Source organism: Hordeum vulgare, chromosome 7H (assembly GCF_904849725.1).
Source record: "Hordeum vulgare subsp. vulgare chromosome 7H, MorexV3_pseudomolecules_assembly, whole genome shotgun sequence".
NCBI lineage: Eukaryota > Viridiplantae > Streptophyta > Magnoliopsida > Poales > Poaceae > Hordeum > Hordeum vulgare.
The window spans coordinates 52,689,437-52,705,748 of NC_058524.1; positions in this window are offsets into that span (position 1 = coordinate 52,689,437).

Genomic DNA, 16,312 nt, shown 5'->3' on the forward strand with positions numbered 1-16,312 from the left:
AGATGCCGGATATTCATTGCCTCCTCGTGAGCGTGTTATTATCAGTGCCCCGCCACCGGCGTAGCTCCGGTGGACGTCGGCGACGCCTCACATCTCATTTGGTACGGTCAATCCGTCGGGTATCCATTCTGTAATTCCTGGCAGTTCAAATTCAAATAGCGATATTACAGGGATTCTAACGACTGATACGGGATATCCTTTCGGGATACACGGGTCTATGGGTCCGTTTGAAACTGCACGAGTTGATTTACCTTGTGCATGTGAAACTTCTTTCTCCACTGGGCCAGAGGATTTCAATGATACTGCTAGCCTGCCCTCGTCGCAGGAGGCCCAGCGACAGTTTGACGATTTTATTAATGAGATGGTGGACGAAATTTTATCATGCTCAAAATGTTCTGAACGTGGCCACTTTGCTTCGGCCTGCCCGAACTCGCTCATGTTGATCTGCTCCTCTTGCAGCATCGTGGTCCATACCAAATCCAGCTGCGATGCTTTTAGGCGTGATAATTGTCTCACTTGGAAACGCAAGAGCCCCACCACCCTCCCAGCCGCCGATATCTCGGGAACTGCTGCTGATTTTGGGGAAACCGCGAAGCTTATCGAGCAGTTCCTCCCCGTCACATTTGTTGGAATTATGCCCTAGAGGCAATAGTAAATATAGTTATTATTATAATTCCTGTATCAAGATAATCGTTTATTATCCGTGCTATAATTGTATTGAATGAAGACTCATTTACATGTGTGGATACATAGACAAAACACTGTCCCTAGCAAGCCTCTAGTTGGCTAGCCAGTTGATCAAAGATAGTCAGTGTCTTCTGATTATGAACAAGGTATTTTTGCTTGATAACTGGATCACGTCATTAGGAAATCACGTGATGGACTAGACCCAAACTAATAGACGTAGCATGTTGATCGTGTCATTTTGTTGCTACTGTTGTATTTGTTCCTATGACCATGAGATCATATAAGTCACTGACACCGAAGGAATACTTTGTGTGTATCAAACGTCGCAACGTAACTGGGTGACTATAAAGATGCTCTACAAGTATCTCCGAAGGTGTTAGTTGAGTTAGTATGGATCAAGACTGGGATTTGTCACTCCGTGTGACGGAGAGGTATCTCGGGGCCCACTCGGTAATACAACATCACACATAAGCCTTGCAAACAATGTAACTTAGTGTAAGTTGCGGGATCTTGTATTACGGAACGAGTAAAGAGACTTGCCGGTAAAGGAGATTGAAATAGGTATGCGGATACTGACGATCGAATCTCGGGCAAGTAACATACCGAAGGACAAAGGGAATGACATACGGGATTATATGAATCATTAGCACTGAGGTTCAAATGATAAGATCTTCGTAGAATATGTAGGATCCAATATGGGCATCCAGGTCCCGCTATTGGATATTGACCGAGGAGTCTCTCGGGGCATGTCTACATAGTTCTCGAACCCGCAGGGTCTGCACACTTAAGGTTCGACGTTGTTTTATGCGTATTTGAGTTATATGGTTGGTTACCGAATGTTGTTCGGAGTCCCGGATGAGATCACAGACGTCACGAGGGTTTCCGGAATGGTCCGGAAACAAAGATTGATATATAGGATGACCTCATTTGATTACCGGAAGGTTTTCGGAGTTACCGGGAATGTACCGGGAATGACGAATGGGTTCCGGGAGTTCACCGGGGGGGCAACCCACCCCGGGGAAGCCCATAGGCCTTGAGGGTGGCGCACCAGCCCTTAGTGGGCTGGTGGGACAGCCCAAAAGGTCCCCATGCGCATTGGAAGAAAATCAAAGAGAAAGAAAAAAAGGAGGAGGTGGGAAGGGAAGGAAGGACTCCCACCCACCAAACCAAGTCCAACTCGGTTTGGGGGGGGAGACCTTCCCCCCTTGGCTCGGCCGACCCCCTTGGGGCTCCTTGAGCCCCAAGGCAAGGCCCCCCTCTCCCACCTATATATACGGAGGTTTTAGGGCTGATTTGAGACGACTTTTCCACGGCAGCCCGACCACACACCTCCACGGTTTTTCCTCTAGATCGCGTTTCTGCGGAGCTCGGGCGGAGCCCTGCTGAGACAAGGTCATCACCAACCTCCGGAGCACCGTCACGCTGCCGGAGAACTCTTCTACCTCTCCGTCTCTCTTGCTGGATCAAGAAGGCCGAGATCAAAGTCGAGCTGTACGTGTGCTGAACGCGGAGGTGCCGTCCGTTCGGTACTAGATCGTGGGACTGATCGCGGGATTGTTCGCGGGGCGGATCGAGGGACGTGAGGACGTTCCACTACATCAACCGCGTTCACTAACGCTTCTGCTGTACGGTCTACAAGGGTACTTAGATCACTCATCCCCTCTCGTAGATGGACATCACCATGATAGGTCTTCGTGCGCGTAGGAAATTTTTTGTTTCCCATGCGACGTTCCCCAACAACATCGCCCCCATCACCTCCATCATCTCCCAGAACGCCATCGAAGCCACCACCATTGACACGTGACCCTCCTGCTTCTCTGCCGGACATGGCCAACTTTGAGCTTGACCCTACACGCTTTCTGCCGGCGGGGCACCACATCATCGACGGCGGACCTGACCGACTGCCCCGCTCCTTCATCACGCCGACGATGCCCATTGCCCGCCGCTTCGAGCAATACGTGATTGCTAAAGCCATGCCTGCTCCGCCGATGGACCAGATTGCTGAGGTACGGCAGCAAGTCCTTGAGCTCTTGACTGATAGGGGTTTTCATGTACGTTCGGCCCAACCATGGATTGAGGGGGTGGGTCTGTTAGAGCTCCGGGATGCGGGTGAAAGCTTCACCGCAGTCCAGATGGTACCTCAAGCATTGGGGAACGATTCTTTTGTTTGGTGTATGCATCACAACGCCGGAGTTGGTTTTAGGGGAGCTGCTGGCTTTCGTCAAGGCTGCCTGATGTTCTTGGGGGTCCCCCTGGATTACCGCAACACAAATGATCTTCGTGCGGTAGTCAACACCTTTGGAGGATTCCATCATTGGGTCAGTGATGACCCTTTTATTGCATGCTCGATCATATTTGCCTCTTTCCCTGATGACATCCTGGTTCCTCGAAGCGTTACCTTCTCAGAATATGCTGTGTGGGGGGGTGCGAGGGTTTCTTGGACTGCAACGGTGTTTATTCTGGGGGCTGGCTTTGCTGAGCAAATGCCAAATGATGAGGATCACATGGCTTTGGATGGCAACCCCCACCCTCTCCCTGGACAGTTGATCAATGATAATCTGATGTTTGCCCTCCCGCCGTTCCCTGCGCTTGGATGGAATGTTGTACCAGTACCGCCACCACCGCTGCCGCCAATGCCGGAGGCGCCTCCCGTTGATGGCGGCTGGGGATGGCAGCCTAAAGTCCGTGCAGATGAGCCTGCTGCCCCAGGGCAAGATCAAGAATCGATGGTAATCGATCAACCCTCCTCCTCTGACTCTGTTCAGGAGGTTTTCCTTGTTCCACAAGAAAATATGGTGGCTCCTGCGGCTACAGAAGGTGCTGGTCCAGAGGCCCACAACACTGACGCTGCACCTGAGGGGTTTGTTGCACAGCCTGCTGATCCTCAGGTACAACATGAGGAAGGTTTTGGAGCTGCTGATGAGGCTGCAATTGAGGAAGCCCACGAGGACAACAACCCCTTGGCGATTGTCCCCTACCAACAGCCTCCGGTACGTTCTGACACTCTGATTGTTGGTGCGGCACGCGTCATGCTTGGGCCTGTTCTCCCCCCTGCTCTGGCATGGGCTCGTGCTTTTGACAAGCTTAAGGGGGAGATATCCTCCCTGCATGTTCCTCATCACCTGCATTTGCCTCCCATGTTGCCAATTGTTTTGCCCAAGCGATCCTGGTCCTTCACTTTTGATGAGATGCAGGCTGAACCAGCCGTAATCTACTTGGACGACACCCCTACAGTCCCCTCCATCTCCACTGCTGTACTGACAGGTGGTGAGGTGTTTGCCTCCCCTGTTGCTCCAAAGAGGGCTGCTCGCAAGAAGGCGACTCCAATAGTTGACTCCTCGGTGCGTCATTGTACCAGAGGTTCAATTAAGAGAGATGGTTTTAAGCCTGTGTTGCAGGAGTTGCCACTGTCGGTGCCAAAGAAGAGGAAGACTCGGGCCAAGCCATTGGAGGACCCGGTAGATCAGGCGCAACAAGATGAAGCTCTCCCACCTGCAACTCCTGTCCGGGTGATTTAGGCTGTTGGCCAAAGTCTTGGCATCAACCCCGACAAGCTGACTGTGGATCGTCTTATGGAAGATCCGGCAAGCTCCAAGCCTACATCCTCTCATGATTGAACAAATGTTATTAATGTATCTATTTTCCTGTTTTTCTGAGACATGTTATGGGCTCTTTTGCTTGTTGTGGTACTTTGCTGGATCTTGGCTGCGGGAGTTGCTACGTAACTATGCTTTTGCTACTATATTACTTTTCCATGGATAGTCGTTCTACTAGAAGTTGGCCTGTCCTATGCTGGAATGTGCGGGGCCTGAATTCAGACTCACGGCAACGAGCAGTGCGCAACAAAATTGATGAGAGCCTCGCAACAGTTGTCTATCTGCAAGAAACTAAAATGCAAAATATTGACTTTCGGGTGTCAGAAAATTTTGTCCCAAACGTTTTGATCAGTTTGCTTATACCCCCTCGAGGGGTGCTTCGGGTGGCTTGATTACTCTCTGGAATTCCTCAGTGTTGTCTGGTACTCTGGTAACAGTGCAGCCATTTGGGGTGATTGTGTCCTTCATCTCCAATCACACTTCTGAATCCTGGACTCTTGTCAATGTTTATGGCCCTTGTCAGGGTGAGCCAAGGGACCAATTTGTCAGCTGGTTATATCACCTCCAAATACTAGTAATGGATAACTGGTTGTAGGTTGGGGACTTTAATTTCATTCGTTCTCCTACCAACAGAAACTTACCAGGAGCTGATGTCAATGATATGTTCATTTTCAATGAGATTATTGGGCACCTTGGCCTCTTGGAACTGCCCCTCAAGGGAAGATCTTTTACTTGGTCTAACATGCAAGACTCTCCACTGCTTGAACAGCTTGATTGGTTCTTCACTTCTGCTAATTGGATATCTTCCTATCCATTGACCCAAGTGACTCCTCTAGCTAAGTACCATGTTCCCTATGTGGTCTCAGTTAACACAACCATTCCCAAAAGTTACCTTTTTAGGTTTGAAAACTATTGGGTAGAAATGGAGGGTTTCCTGGAATGTGTTGCAAGCTCATGGAATATTCCTTCCATAAAGGGACATATATCAGCTATCACCATGGACAAGTTCAAGCATCTAAGACATGCTCTTAGGAAATGGCAAACCAGCCTGTCCAAACTAAAAGCTGTTATTGACAAATGCAATAAGGTAATACTCCGTCTTGATGATCTAGAAGAGCTCAGATCACTATACAGACCAGAAGCAAACTTCAGGATAATTGTTAAGTTGCACTTGGAGCACTTGTTACATTTGCAGTTTATGTACTAGAAAAAGAGAGCCACAATCAGACATATTAAGGTGGGGGAGGAGAACACCAAAAAAATTCATGCAATGGCCACTGAGAGATATAGGAAAAACTCCATCTCATCTCTTTCCCTGCCTGATGGTTCAGTCATCACTGAACATGAACAGATTGTTGCTTGCTTCTGGTCTTCTTTCAAAGAGAGGATGGGCACCTCACATGGCATCAATCTAGTTTTTTTATCTCCAGGCTCTCATTCACAAAGTAGAAGGACTATCAATTCTGACTGAACCTTTTACCAAAGAGGAAATGGACAGAACTATCAAAGAAATGCCAATTGTCAAAGCCCCTGGCCCTGATGGTTTTAATGGACTCTTTTTCAAAAAGTGTTGGCACATCATCTCCCTTGAGTTCTACCAACTTGCTGCTGCATTTCATGCTGGACCAACCCAGCTGGAAAACATGAACTCCTCTTACATCACCCTTGTGCCAAAGAAGAGATCTCCTGAGCAAGTGGGTGATTTCAGGCCTATCTCCCTCACTGGTATGGGGCTCAAATTTCTATCCAAAATGATTGCTAATAGACTTCAGCTCAAGATTATGAAATACATTCATAAGAACCAGTATGGCTTCATTAAGTCTAGGACCATTCAGGACTCTGTGGGTTGGACACTTGAGTACTTGCATTAATGTCATCCGTCTAAAAGGCCTATTGTCATACTAAAGCTAGATTTTGAAAAGGCATTTGACTCTATAGAACATGAGTTTATTCTTCAAATCCTGCAGCACAAAGGCTTTCCTTCCAAGTGGCTTCTTTGGGTTCAGCAGCTACTTAGCGTTGGATCTTCCTCCATCCTTGTTAATGGAGTTCCTGGGAAAAAATTCATGTGTAGAAGAGGGGTCAGGCAGGGGGGCCCTTTGTCCCCTCTTCTCTTTGCAATAGCTGCAGATTTCCTCCAAACCCTGGTTAATAAGTTGTTACATGATGGTTTGCTGCAACTCCCAATTCCTTCTCATGACAAGGACTTTCCAATTGTCCAATATGTTGATGATACTCTTATCATCCTGCCTGCTGATAAATCACAACCTCTGGAGCTCAAGGCAATGATGTTGCTCTTCTCACAGTCCACGGGTCTTCAGGTGAATTACCACACATCTGCCGTGCTACCAGTTAACATTGATCAACATCATCTTCACCTGTTGGCTGATGCAATAGGTTGTAAGACTGGATCTCCTGCTTTCACCTATCTAGGACTACCTGTTGGTATAACTAAACCCAGAATCATTGACCTCATGCCCTTGGTGCACAATATGGAGAGGAAGCTCTCTGCCAGCTCCTCTTTTCTAGCTCAAGGGGGAAGGCTTCAATATCTCAACTCTGCTTTGTCTTCTGTTCCACTATTTTCCTGTGCAGTATGGATATCCCTCTGGCATACTTAAACAGTTGGAAAGGATTCAGAGGCAATGTTTGTGGAGGAAAAATGGTCAGGATCATGCCCCTTCTCTTGCTGCATGGGACCTGGTGTGCAGGCCTAAGATGAGGGTGGTCTGGGCATTTTGAATTTGGCTATTCAGAATGAAGCTCTCCTTCTCAAGCATGTAGATAAATTTCTTAACAAAGCTGATGTTCCTTGGGTGAAGGTAATCTAGGATACTTATTACCACAACACTGTCCCTGAGGGGACTTCTCTCTGTGGCTCTTTCTGGTGGAAGGATATTTGCAAAAAATGGACAACTTCAGAGCTGTTTCTTATGTTGTGCCCAACAAAGGTGACACATTCTTGTTCTGGTCTGATCCCTGGGTTGTAGATGGTTCTATCACCCCTCTGGCACAAAGGTTTCAACGATTATTCTCTTTTGCTCTGGACTCTTTTTGTACTATTGAGGAAGTCTTCCAAGCTGACCACACTCACAGCATGATCAATCTCTTTCATCTACCTCTATCAGATAGAGCTCATCAGGAGTTTCAAACAGTCAGCTGTCTAGTCCAAAACCTACATAGAGACCCAAACACCAAAGATATTTGGCTTTGGGGTTCTGATAGTAAATCTTATTCTGCTAAAAAATATTACAACCATGTGCACAAGTCTATTGTCCCTAATCCTTTACTCTGTTGGATTTGGAAGAGCTGTTGTACAATCAAAATCAAGATGTTTGCCTCGATTCTTATTATGGACAGACTCAATACACAGGACATGCTTGAACGCAGTCATTGGAAAGTCTCTGAATCCAACCTATGTGTTCTCTGTCATGCTCAGGTCAAGGAGGACAGAGATCACCTTTTCTTCAGCTGCTCTTTTAGCAATAGGATATGGACCTATCTGCAGATCTTATGGTAGGGATCTGACATGTACACTACCACTCTTGCAGCAAGGAAGGACTTTTCCCACCCCTTTTTCTCACAGACAGTCTTCACTGCATGCTGGAACGTTTGGACTGTCAGGAATGCTAAGGTCTTCAGGAATGAGCAGCCTAGCTTCAGGAGATGGAGGTCTGGTTTTATTTATGATTTTTCCCTCTTAGCTTACAGAATTAAACCTAGGCTGAGGGAGGCCCTCTTGAAATGGATTTCCTTTTTACCTCCTTGAGGTTTGTAATATCTACCCCACCCCTGTACATTCTTTTCCCCTGACTGTAATTATTGTACATATTGATCAATAAAACTAAGAACTGTGGGGTGTTTCCCTACAGTAGTCGGTCAAAAAAACTGTTACATGATGAATAGCATCCGGCATAATCATCCATCACTGATCCAATGCCTACGAGTCTTTTACTACTGGTCCTTGCTATGTTACTTTGCCGCTACTTCTGTCACTGCTGCTACTCTTACTCTGTTGCTACTGCCGTTACATTGCTGCTACTGCTGTCACTTTGTTGCTACAGGTTACTGTTGCTACTGCTGCTATCATACTACCTTGCTAGTGATACTTTGCTGCAGATACTAAATCTTTCAGGTGTGGTTGAATTGACAACTCAATTGCTAATACTTGAGAACATTTTTTAGCTTCCCCTTGAGTCGAATCAATAAATTTGGGTTGAATACACTACCCTCGAAAACTGTTGCGATCCCCTATACTTGTGGGTTATCACGAGGCTAATGGTCAGACGTTGGACTACTGTAGTTAATGTCCTTTATGGCATACGTTACCTGTAACGTATGCATTCAATCCCACTTATTACACCCTTGAAGGCTGGACACTTATGAGGGGTAGCGCACTCTATATAAGCCACCCCTCTCCTCTAGCACAAGGGTTCGCATTCTGTAACATTCAAATTCCACTCGACACTAAAGCTCCAAGAGCACTGAGACGTAGGGTTGTTACCTCCATCGCGGAGGGGCCTGAACTCATACAACCTTGTTGTAGCTAGGACTCTGCCCTCTACTTTCGTACCCTAAACTTCTACTATCTGGCTTATATCCACGACAGTCGACCCCCGATTTCTCCGCCAACGGAGCACTGGCCCCAAGCAACGGTCTCGCGCACGGCCTTTTCGTGGCGCCCCGGTCGAACCTTCAGGGTGGCTTCGCGACGCCTCTCAGCTTGAAGACGCGGAGCTCCATCCTCAATTGACCGATGGTGGCGAGAATGACGGTGTTGGCGCCGGCCGGCCAAATGAACAAGAAAGTGGCGGGGAGGATGAAACCAACAACGCCCCTAACCCCGCCTCTGTCACTGCTGTCGGAAGCGCCTGAGGAGTCACAGTTTGTTGCGCTGGCGATGGATGCCCAAATGGTGTTTGATTTAATTCCTGTAAGGTAAGATCATTTCCTTTTTTTGTTGTTGCTAAAAATGTGTACATATGAATAGGTTGATATTGCTTTCCTTGTCATCTTTGTAGTGAATACTTCAATGATGACACATATTTGTCAACTATGGTTGTTGGATCCAACAATTCTCATTGGTCTCAAACCAACGAAAAGCATCAAGATGATCATGAATATGAACTGGATGATGATGGTGGGGGTATGGTTGATAAACCAAGAGGAAGAGCGTGCAACTACACCATGGACAAAGACAACTTGCTATGCAATACATGGTTGAATGTGTCTATGGATGGCACCGTTGGGGTGACCAAACTAGAGATACATATTGGGATAGGATGAAGGAGTACTTTGATGCAAAAAAAACAAGAGTGGGATTGAGCACACCAATAGATCTCTTCACTCCCGGTGGTCGATGATCAACAAATATTGCCAAAGGTGGGAAGCGGCAATGTCATTGGTTGACAAGATAAACCGACGCGACACTAATGATAGAGATTGGATAAGTGTCATTTCTATATGTTCCATGTTCATGTTTCATCTTTTGTGTTTCAAGTGATAACTTGTTTTTTGTTTGTAGCACAATATTGCACAAAGCTTGTTTCGTGGTGAAGAAAAGAAGACCAATAAAGGCAAAGTTAAGAGAGGGAGAGCATGTGTGTTGCCCCATTGCCACGAAGTGTTGAAGGATGAGGATAAATGGAAGAAATGTGATGATGATGATGATGAGAAGACCAAGAAAGGCAATGTTGATGTGGTGGTCTTAGATGATGATCATGAGGAGATATCTGATACGTCTCCAATGTATCTATTAATTTTTATTCTTCCATGCTATAATATTTTCATTCTAGGATACGCTTTGGGTGTTTATTTACCAATTAATATTATTTTTTAGCACTAACCTATTAACCGAGTGCCCAGTGCGAGTTGCCATTTTCTGCATGTTTTTGGCTTTTCAGATTTACAGTACCAAACGAAGTCGAATTGCCACGAAACTTTTTGACGATTTTTATGAACCAAAAGAAGACCTGGAAGCATTGGGAGGAGACCGAGGTTGCATGAGGAGGCAACACACAACAGGGCACGCCCTGGGGGTGGCGTGCCCTAATTTATGTTGGCCCCTCCTGGTGCCTCCTAATGTCCCACTCTGGCCTATAAATTCCAAAATATTCCAAAAATCCTTCAAAGCCTCGTGAAACACTTTTTTCGCCGCCACTAGTCTCTATACTACCGTGTGCCCATCTGCATCCCTGTTTCGGTGCCCTGTCAGAGGAGGGATCGATAACGGAGGGCCTCTACATCAACCTTGTCCATGATTAATTGTGGGGTGGGGTGAGCCGATCTGATGCGGCCACGTCAATGACCTGCGTGGTCGATCCACGTGAGTGTGTTTCTTCTTTGCTGTCAGTATAAAAATAACAAACGACAAAGCACTTAATTTTAATGCCTACTTTCAGAAAACATGACGGCAAAGCCACGACATTGTTACCGGACGCTAAATTGGACACGTGTCCATCCTTTCCTGTGAGCCAACAAAATCATTGACGGCAAAGCGCCCATTTGTCGTCTTGCCTTCTTTGCCGTCAACATTTATCTATCTTTGCTGTCAGCCTTTCAGCTAACTCACGGCAAAGCACGTGTTTGTCATGTGCCTTTCTTTGTCGTCTTCCCGTAATGGCAAAATAAGCCTTTGTCGTCTACCTCGACAACAAACTGACAGCAAAGAACATTCATGTCAACAAATAGCTATTTTCTGTAGTGAAGAATGGTTCATTGCATTCCACGTGGAAAGTTTCAGCCCAGAATATACCCAAATCTCTGTACTTGGCTCGATCCCTTGCCTTTGACGAGCCCCATCTTAACTTAATCGCTCATGCGCCTAGCACGCGATCCATCTCTTGTCTTTTTTACGATTGTCGAAGAACGCAACACTTTGATACTGTAGATAATTCACATTCATTAATACATGCACGGTATGCTTCCAAGGGAGCCCCACGCGAATCATCCTCTGACATCTACATTTTATAATTTTTGCAGAGTTCCCATGTGCATAATCCACAATAAAGATGTATTAACGGTTACTTTTTTCATGCCACCATGAATCTTTGAGAACTAGTTTCCACGAGTGTATCGAAACCTCCAACTCGTCAATCTTTTTCGCAAAATGTAGAAGTGATCGAGAATGTGCAGCACCGTTTTCAAATCTTCATGCAAAATGTGCGGCACCGTTGTCAAATCTTATTTCATGTAGAAGTTCCTAGAAGTGATTGCATGAAAGAAGCCACCTCAATGTTCTTGGAATCAATAATTGCAAGTGGTAAACACTAATAAGCCGTGCAGCCTTCTCACGCCTCGTTTTAACGGAGAGGAACAACATAGCTCTCATAGTGCACAATCAAATCCACTAGGGTCATACCAAAGTCAAGGTGAAGGCGAAGGCATGAATTCAAACATTCACTCCTATAGGTTTTCACAGCCTCGTATTCTTATACATCCCACTCACGCAAATTTTGGATTTATCCACGTATCATTTTAACAAACACGCTCCATCACTTCTCAAAGGTGGCACATGAACTGGCATAGTACAAAAGAGACCTTGACTCCTTCAAGGACAAATGATTAAGGTGTTTCTGCATATTTTTCGATATGCCACACACATAAATGGTGCCGCACATCTCGAAGGACCATTCGAATAGCTCTGATCGTCGCTCCTAGGCGATTACCAACTTTGGCTTCTGTTGACACATTGTTCTCATGAATACCTCAAGTAGCCAAATATAGGTAGCCTCGGCCCCGTTTGATAAGATGGTGCACCTAAATATGATAGTGTTACGATGATTGTTCAGGCCAGCGAAAGGAATGAATGGCACATCATACTAAGTCATCCTGTAAGTACTATAAAAAATGGTTACATTACCATAATATTGATAGTCCTCACATGGTGGGCATCACACCAGAACATACTTTTAAAACACCCTTCCGCATCTTCCTAGTTCTCAGAAAAGGAATCGGGTCCTTCTCCTTTCTCCTTACCATAATCTTAATGGTTGTGCCAGCATCATCATTTTCAATCAACTTCCTCTTCTCCCGACAACTCATGTTGTAAACATCCTGCCTCCAAAAGCATGTTTACCATACTCATCATATCTGCTGATGAAATTATCCATAATGATGTCCTTTATGATGTCAGCTCCTTCAATTGCTAATATCTAAGCTCACTGGAATGCCTTGATCTTTCTATGAGACTAAAGATATGTGACTTCGTCGAGTCTAGCAAGGACATGGATGTTATCGCCAACAAAACTCCAGATGAACCAAACTCCACAGGATATATCAAGATTCACAATGAAATGTGCTTTGCAGTCACACTTGGCTGAAGAACTTACTTTACCATTTCTTTGCCCTAGAGCAAAGAAACCGCGTGAAGCGTAAAACACACGAAGGACCTTTCTCTTGCTTCACCTTCGCCCTCTTATTTTGAAGCCATGATCTTTTGCATATTGGTTGTAAAACTCACACGCATCTGCTTTAGAACCAAACATCATAGTCATTATCTTCAAATACCTAGCCATCGCCTATTTCAGATCTTCACCATACCCAATGTCCATGTCTTATTCCCCGTCATAGCCATGCTCATCATGCCCAGTACGAGAAGAGGCATCCACCTCCACAATTAGAAAAAACATGCAATTTGTCATATCCTTGCTTGCCATAAAAAATATTGAACATATTTGACTCTTGTTATTAGCATAACATTCCTTGATATCGTTCTGCTCATTATTACCACCAACGTACACCTACAAATTGTAAAACAATCACATTTAAGTTGTCATGTAGTTGCTTGCCATAATACGTTATCAGTCAACATACACGCCACTCAAGTCATCATAGTCGGCTGCATCCCCACCAAGATGGTTTTCCTCGGGATGTAGATCTTCATATAATGAAAAAGACCTATCCTCGCTACTAGATGTGTCGATGGCATATCTGGTTTCATGCTCCATTCAACTTCAGTTGAATCCCTGATCACTCCGGATAATGAAGAACATCAATGGTAACATTTTCAGTCCAACTACAAAATAGTTTTAGAAAATATGTAAAAAAATTCACAAGAATTGGTATAAAAACAACGGCACGGACTGAAAAAACTTTGACTAAAAACTGAAAAACTAAATATTGTCGCAATGGCCTAAAAGTGTTGCCATGGCAACCGAAAAAGCTGCCATGGCACACGAACTATGAAGGGTTGTCATGACACCTGAGAACGCCCCATGACAAGCAAAACGGGATGCAACTGGTTTGTTACTAATACAACTATGAATATCGCGTCATGCGGCCATAGCAGGGATAGCCACGTGTTGCGTGAGTTGTGGAGATGGCAGACCGTGATGTGGCCGTCACAGCGTAGATCACCAGTACAAATGGCCGCCGGAATTGTGGCAGCCGCAATTCCCGAAGGCACCTGCACCCATTGGATGCGGGTAGAGCTCAACCAAACCCGCACCCATATCTTAAAATTTTAACCATATCCGTACCCGCACCCATGTCTGGGTACAAATTTTATACCATACCCGCATCCATGTGGGTATTAAAAACCCACGGGTAAACCCATAAAAAAAACTCAACATGATATACTATGATGTATATGAAAATAAAAACACTATGTAATTCTACAATAACATTAATGCAAAGGTTGCAACCTAACATAAGGTGCATAGAAGCATAACACATATATATAGTTCTAACTTCGGCCAATACATGTGCAAAACAATCACATGGCATGTCAGAATCAACTTTAGAAGTCTGCAATTTAACGATTACAATAAAGGTTCATATGACACAGAATATAAGAATATAACTAACTTTATCACACATTAATAAATTGCTTCAATTCTCCACGTCTCCAGCAAGAAAACCAAGAAAAGTCTCCAAGTTCTTCCAAGTCAAAGTGCCAAATCCTAGTTCAAAAAATAAATTGCGAAACATGAGAATATGACAACAGTTTTAATATTTAAATTACACAAAGATATGTTGGTAAACTGTAAGCGCCCGCTTAATGAATGTCACAGTCGTGCAGCGAGAGATGATGTCGCCTGAGAAGCACTCTCCTCCCGCTCTCCGACGCTCTCCTTCTCCTTCTCGCGTTCGGACCTTAGCTCCAGCGCAGCGAGATCGTCGTGTTCCATCTCCTCCTGCTCCAGTAGGGCGTCACCCATGCGGAGCTCGCCTCCGCTAAAATCCATGGCTACCAGAGCCGCTGGTCGGAATCAGCAGGGCGGTGAGGTGAGGTCGTGACTTCTAAGGTGGAGATTGAGGAGATGGTGAGGTGACGAGAAGATGAGATGGGAGGAAGAAAAGACAAGGAGCGGCGCAGGGCGGTGATTGAGGAGATCGGGAGATGGGAGAGGAAACGAGGGCGTGGGAGTCGAGAAGTCCAGCCTCTAGAGTTAATTACGACAGCGATACGAGGAGGCTGAAGGCGGCGTGTGACTACGTCTCTGTGGACTAATAGATTTATTTGGGACTTTTTTTTCCAGAATTACCTTTGTTCACACACCCACATGTCATATATACCAGGTATGTGGGTATGGGCTTTGATGTATCATGCCCGCACCCGCAATACCCAACGGGTGCATACTTTTTACCATTTGTTTACCCATGGATAAATATTTTTTTCCCATACCCTCACCCTAATGGATAAATACCCGCTGGGTATGCGGATAATGGGTACCCATTGCCATCAGGAGCCGCAATAGGGATAATAAGTAGGTGACAAGTGGAGATGACCCCCACTAACGTTTCACCAAGGTACCTACGAAAACGACAAGGAATGGACGTGGCTGCAACCGAAGTCGTGAGTATGCTCAAATCGAGAGGGGCTGGCGCTTGGGAGAGATTAGACATACCCGAGCTGGTTTCACTATATGTGCGTATACGGTCCAACACACGAGCTGGTTTCACTATAATATATAATCACAATCTTTTAGTAATTAAGGGGAAATGACCAGATCGCCACATATAACTTTTTTTTGGAAGGAAGGGAGTTGTCACTAGTAGAAAATGGTTCATTTGTCTCGATTCCACAGGCCCATTATCCCCGGTTCTTGAACCGGGATCAAATGGTCGGGACTAAAGCCCATAACCTTTAGTCCCGGTTCCCTTACTAACCGGGACCGAAGGGTCTCCACGTGGCCTCTACGGGTAGCCCGGACATGAGGTTGTTTAGTCTCGGTTGGTCACACCAACCAGGACAACATGACATCCACGCGTCAGCATCTGGCCGGAGCTGGGGTTTTTTTTGAATGGGGGAGGGGTGGGTTTGGGGGGGGGGGGGGTGGAGCGTTAATTTAGTGTTTTCATATTATGTTAGCTAGTTAATAGAGAAAAGTGTCCTCTGTTTCTCCATGCTTGGTCGAACAACAAGTTTTCGTATATCTATCCGATGCTATTACATATATACAATATAACATATTTTACAATTAATCCAAAACATCATCTAATTAAGATCCAATGACAAATCCACGTGACATTCTCCGTCTTTAGGTATGACGTGGTCAACAAAGAATCCCGCCAATTCCTCTTGAATTGCTCGTATGCGATCATATGGTAGGAGTTGATCCCGCATCTCGTAGATCTAATTTAAAGAAGGGGTCAATACATGCATATATATGAATAAAACTCAACACAATATATGAATAAAACTCAACACAATACACGACGGGCTCGGGGCGGCGACGACGACGACGACGGTCTCGGGGCGACGAAGACGGGCTCGAGGGCGGCGATGACGACGTGCTCGGGGCGTCGACGACGGCGAGAAGGACTGGATCAGGGGCGGCGGCGACGACGACGTGCTCGGGGCGACGGCGACGGGCTCGGGGACAGCGGCGACAATGAGGTGGACTGGATCGGGGGCGGCGACGACGAGGACTAGCTCGGGGGTGTGGGGGGTGGCGAGCAATGGGAGAGTTTTGGGGGAAATTTCGACAACTCCCGCCTATATGCCAAAACCTTCTGTCCCAGTTGGTGGTTTGAACCGGCACCAATACCACCCTTTCGTCCCGGTTGGCTCAGCAAACCGGGCC